Below are 6,000 nucleotides of genomic sequence, written 5' to 3'. Positions count from 1 at the left end.
TTGTGCCGAAACGTGCAATCAAGATCGGCCTTGTCAGCACACCCAGGAAGAACGGGCCTTGACGGGAACCTGGGTCAGCGTAGAATTGTTCAAAGCTCTGGACATGGGATACCAACTGTTAGAAGTGTACGAAATTTGCCACTTTCCCAAGACACAACAATACCACAAGGGAGACCCCAGTCAGAAAGGCATTTTCGCAGACTACGTGGATGCCTTTTTGAAACTGAAGCAAGAAGCCAGTGGTTATCCGTCCTGGTTTCACACTCCCGAAGTCCAAATACAATTCAAAGAGAAATACTGGGCACAAGAAGGTATCACTTTAGATCACATCGAGAAAAACGAAGGCAGGCGATCGTTTGCCAAGTGATGTTAAATTGCTTGTGGGGAAAAATGGCACAACGACCGTGTTTACCCAAGACGGAATATTTGACAGAACCTTCCCGCTACTTCCAGATGATTCACGACAAATCTAAATTCATGAAACACGTGGACGTCGTTCGCGATTTGATCTTAGTGAATTACGAATAAGATCTGGACTTTGTAGAAGCCGACCCCTTTGGAAATGTCATCATTGCGGCTTACGTGACAGCTCATGCTCGCTTAGAATTGTGCGAAGCTTTAGAACTGTTAGGGGAACGCGTCCTGTACTTTGACACGGATAGTTGCATTTACATCGATCACCTTAGTCAATAGCACCCTGACATCGAAGGAGACCGTTTAGGAGCGTGGACAGACGAGCACCCCGACGACAAGATTCTAAGTTTTGCAAGTGGCGGTCCTAAAAATGACGGCTGCGAATACCGGGACAAACAAGGAGAAGTGCACACGAAGTGTAAAGTGAAAGGATTGACTCTGAATTATCGTACCAGTCAAGTGGTGAACTTTGACGTATTGAAAGAAGCCTTGCAGTTCAGAGAAGATGAACACTTTAAAGTGACCACCTATCAGCCCAACAAGATTGTACGTTTACCCAATCACCACATCGTCAGTCGACCCTTGGAAAAAGTCTATCAAATCGTGTACCAGAAGAGAGTGCGACTTCCAAATCATTTCACCTTACCGTATGGACACGTCGGTATTGGTCTGTATATAAAAAGGAACCCTAGGCAAGATCGATAGTTCATTGTGACTACCAAGACTAAGAGAACAAGATGAATACTTTCAAAGAAACACAAAACAAGTTCAGACCGGCACAATTCAAGTTTGGGGACTCTGAAGTAGATTGTGATTGTGAGCCTTGCGATGGGAACGATGCTGTACGTTGTGACCTTAGCGATGCCGTAAAGCATCATGGGAACTTTGTTCTCACTACCCCTATCATGGAAAGTGATGCTGTGCGTGTCAAACCTGAGGGATGCGAAAGCGATGCCGCTCGTCCTCTTGGACACTTTAATGGGTTTCGTTTTAAAGGCGGATGTCCACCTTCACGTCTACCCGCCTACGGATGTCATCCAGCCCTGAGCAAACTCCTGTCCATGTCACCCAGCCCTCATCGAAACGAACCTGTGAAAGACGAATATTCGTTTCCTGTGCGTTTGTCGGAATATTGCGACTTTGAAAATCGTCTTCAATCGTTCAAAGGAAAATGGCCTAAGTATCTGGGAGGACCGACCCCCGAAGAATTAGCCAGAGCCGGATTTTTCTACTTGGGCAAAGGGGATAAAGTCAAGTGCTTCAGTTGCGGTGTGTCACTTCACCACTGGGAACCACAAGATTCGGCCTACGTAGAACATGCTTGATGGTCACCGAATTGTCATTACTTACCCTTAGTGGGACGGAGACATTGAAGTAACTTACCATGTCGTTGAAGGAGAAACCAGATTGGTTAGGAGTCAAATGTTCGACATTACTGAGACCAGTATTTAAACTCCATTTCAAAAACGATATTGAATCATTACCTAAAGAACTGCAAGAGAAGATTTACAAGGAAGTTTGGCAGGGACTTGCCAGAGTGAAATCTCAATGGGTAACTGTAGAACTTTTGTGCCGAGAAATTCACAAGAGGAAAGTGAAAAAAGTCAACCAGTGTGTTAGATTTCTCTGGGTCAAGGATGCATTCATCCTATTATATCACTCTAGACCGTTTACATCAAAAGAGTTCAATAAGATTCTTGGACGTTACCCTGAATGGCAGTGGTCAGAAATTACTTACTATGTGGATTACTTTTGCTCTAGGAGAAGATTGTGAATTGTACTGACTGACCAATTCATGGATACTTTACAAGAGAACATTCGTGCTTTGCCTGTGGAGTTGAGAGAACGCATTTACCGAGAGCTGGTCAAAATACAAGTCAAACGTAAAGAACAATTGCATCCGTTACATCACCGGTGTTTGAACCACTGGTACGTAAATGCTATACAAGGACTGATTCAACTGAAAGTGTTCCATTGGACAGACATTGATCAACGACCCCCTGGTTTAAAAAAGGATTGGTTTGCTATTGATGATTCTATGTACTACATTGTAAACTTACTGCATCGAATTCCAGAGGAAGAGTTAACGAATTACCAACATCTTTTACACAATGTCAACTTAGTGAAAGAGGAAACTTCTGAACGAATTGTAATGTGTAAATTAGTGATTAAACGATTTAGATTCGACAATGAATTAAAACCATGTCTGTGCAAACGGTACATTTCTTGTGTCAGAAAGAGGATTTAGTATGACCTTTTCATGGATACTTTACAAGAGAACATTCGTGCTTTGCCTGTGGAGTTGAGAGAACGCATTTACCGAGAGCTGGTGAAAATACAAGTCAAACGTAAAAAACAATTGCATCCGTTATGTCACCAGATGTTTAACCAATGGTACCTGAATGGTATAAGAGGACTGATTCGTCAGAAATTGTTTCAGTGGTCAGACCTTGTTCAACACTTTGAGTTAGTAAATGAACGAAATGTTCATCATTTTGGTTACTTCGAGATTCACCTAGATCAACGCATTGAGGAAGACGAGTTAAAGGATTACCAACATATTTTACGTGGAATCTGCTTAGCGGAAGAGGAAACTTCTAAACGAACTCTGAAGTGTAGGTTACAGTATGCAAGATTTAGATTCCCAACTGGAGAACGAAGATCTCTAGTTAGAAAGTACCTTTATTGCTTCCGAAATAAAGAGACTATAAAAACAGGAATCCATGCCACGGCTTATGTCACAAGTGATTGAACAGATTCCGTGGAAGGAACTCAATGATCATATTCAAACCGTGGATCATTACCATCAATTATTACAAGAACTGTATCCAATCAATTTGGGACGACGCATAGTGTGTGTCTTAGTGACTTGTTTTCTGGGATTTCGTTTACCAGCCGATTCCTTGTGGACTCTTTACGAACAGTACTTACCACCCCATTCAACATGAAAGTGGTACCTTTAAATGTTCACGAGAGACTCATTTTGCTCAAAGCCTTGCGTTTTCATCTGGATACTTCTCGACCTCTACGTGAAAAAAAAAGATTCGTCAACTTTTAGCTACCGAAGACGTGTATGACGATGTGTGTGTAGGTTGTGACTTACACCCCCATTGGACAGATGTACGTGCCTGAAAAAAAGGGGGTTTTGAGGCATGGACCCAAGAAGTGGCCCAGTATCCACGAGAGTTGTGATCGTTCCTTTCAACATCCAAAGAAAAAAGTCACTTTTCAACCTGTGTTAGTGACAGTACCAGAAGACGAACTCGTCACTCAGGACAGGACTGTCGTGGACATGCCTGAAAGACCCTTTCGGGAGGACACTTGTGTGACTTTACCCCCTATAGAACTGGTCAGAACATTACCCAAAACATGTTGTACAGAAACTTGTTTCTATTCCACGTTGATGGTTTTCGTGTGCCTTTTATCGTTGTACTTAAGCCTTTGGCTTTTATGTATTTTTGTCTTTCGTGTTCATGTTTAAAACATTCAATAAACGTGTTCTGAAAAAAGTATATAAACTCTTGTCTTGCCTGTTTTCGTGTCACAAGTGACATTCTTGACACTATAGCTACCTCTGCTGTCTCTGCTCCCTCTTCCTCTACTGTCAAAGTCATCGACGAACACTTAGATCGTGCCAGTTGGGAGGCTTTGTATCTTCGCCATCCCTTTAGCATGCTCATTGCTGGACCTAGCGGTTCAGGCAAAACTGAATTCGTCAAACGTTTGATCGAACATAAACATCATTTGATCGATCGTCCATCTCATCGCATCGTGTGATGTTACGAAGAGTGGCAATCGGCGTACAGCCTCTTGCGAGAAAGTCAAGGCGATTGCATCGTGTTTGTGGAAGGCATTCCTAAAGAAGACGACGGAATCGTCTCTGACTCCCGTCAAACCCATTTGGTCATTTTCGACGACATGTTAGGAGAAGACGAAGAAGAAATTAAACTTTGGTTCACGCGCAAAGGGCATCATCGTAATGCCAGTGTCATTTACATCACCCAAAATTTGTTTCAACAAAGTAAAGCCCATCGCACCATCAGTCTCAATGCGCATTACGTGGTCTTGTTTAAAAGCCCTTGAGATAAATTGCAAGTGCAAGTCTTAGGCAAACAGTTAGGAACGCCTTGGCTGACTCAGGAGTACGACGATGACTCTCAAACGCCACACGCCTATTTACTCGTCGATTTGAAACCTACGACCCCCGATGATTTGCGATTTCGTACCCAATTGTTTCACCACTGGTGTCAAGACGGAGGGCCTGTCCTGTACACGTCTCCGTCCTCTACTTAACCCCACCAAAAAAATCTATAAAAACCTCAGATACCTTTAGTCTGTCTCACACACCGTCAACATACGTCCCTTCAGTGGCATCTTCCCGTCAAATTGATTCGTGCCTTGTATGGCATCAGTCGAGAAAAAAATCCACAAATACGGGCTCGTGTCTTAGAAGCTAGTCTCAAAGAAGTCTTACGATGGTTCACGGTGACAGCAATTACTGCAAGGGATCATTCAGATTCCTCATCAAACCAAGCGCTTTTTTGATCGAAACAAAGCCGCTTTGACCCAACTGGCCGATCCCCGCATCGACACTCAAACCAAAAAACAAATCATTTTGAAACCTGGAGGGAGCGGTACTCTAGGAGGTGTCATCATTCGCTCTCTCTTAAGATGGGATCCTAACGCTCCCAAAGTTCTCCCCAAGAAAAAAGTCAAACGAAGCTCCAAGAAGAAGAAGAAAAAGAGCCACGGTGTCAAGACCAGGTCCCCATGGAGACCCGTGTCTCCAAGAACTTCTCCTGTGGCGGGACCCTTCTCTTACCAGTCACCGCCCCGGAAAAAAAAGCCCCCAGAAAAAGAAGCAGAGAAAAAGTCCCCAGAAAAAGAAAAGCCCACAGAAAACTAGTCGCAAGAGAGGCACTTCGGCCAGGACGCAACCTTACACTCGCAAACCACGACCTGCAAGGACGGTGACCGCGTCTCCGGTAGCCTCAGGTTCATCCACTTCTCCGTTGATGACACCAAGAACTGAGAAGTACTTGGAGACGTTGATCACACCAAGAACTTCTCCGTTGATGACCCCAAGAACTTCTCCAGTGGCAGGACCCTCCAATTTAGTGGCAGTGGCCGCTGCTCACAAAGTACCTGTTCCCAAAATCAAAGTTCAAGAAAGATCGGGCATGTTACAAAGTTTACTGGATTTGTCCAAGCAAGAACTGGCTCGATTTAGTCCGTTACGTACCCCTGCACGACGTGTCATGCCTGTCCTCAAGTTGATACGACGTAAAGACAATCAGTGGCGACGCGTTCCAGTATAAAAAAGACCTGCGACAAAGTAGGGGTATCAGTGAACTTCCAAAAGATGTTAGCTCCAAGAAGTGCACACCGTCACTATCGTCAAAAAGAAAGAGACAAAGGCAGACTCGTCATCCGACAAAGCGCTTAGCCAAGCATCGACGTTACCCTAAGAAAAGATACAGTCGTTCAAAGAAAAAGAGGCGTCAACAAAGGGAGGATTCCTTGGCGATTTTGGAAAAAACTTTGTCACCTTTTTGACAAAGCGATAGTCTCAAAAAAAGAAAGATA

Source organism: Sinohyriopsis cumingii, chromosome 3 (genome assembly GCF_028554795.1).
Source record: "Sinohyriopsis cumingii isolate HCF-2022 chromosome 3, ASM2855479v2, whole genome shotgun sequence".
NCBI lineage: Eukaryota > Metazoa > Mollusca > Bivalvia > Unionida > Unionidae > Sinohyriopsis > Sinohyriopsis cumingii.
This window is presented reverse-complemented; position numbering follows the sequence as displayed.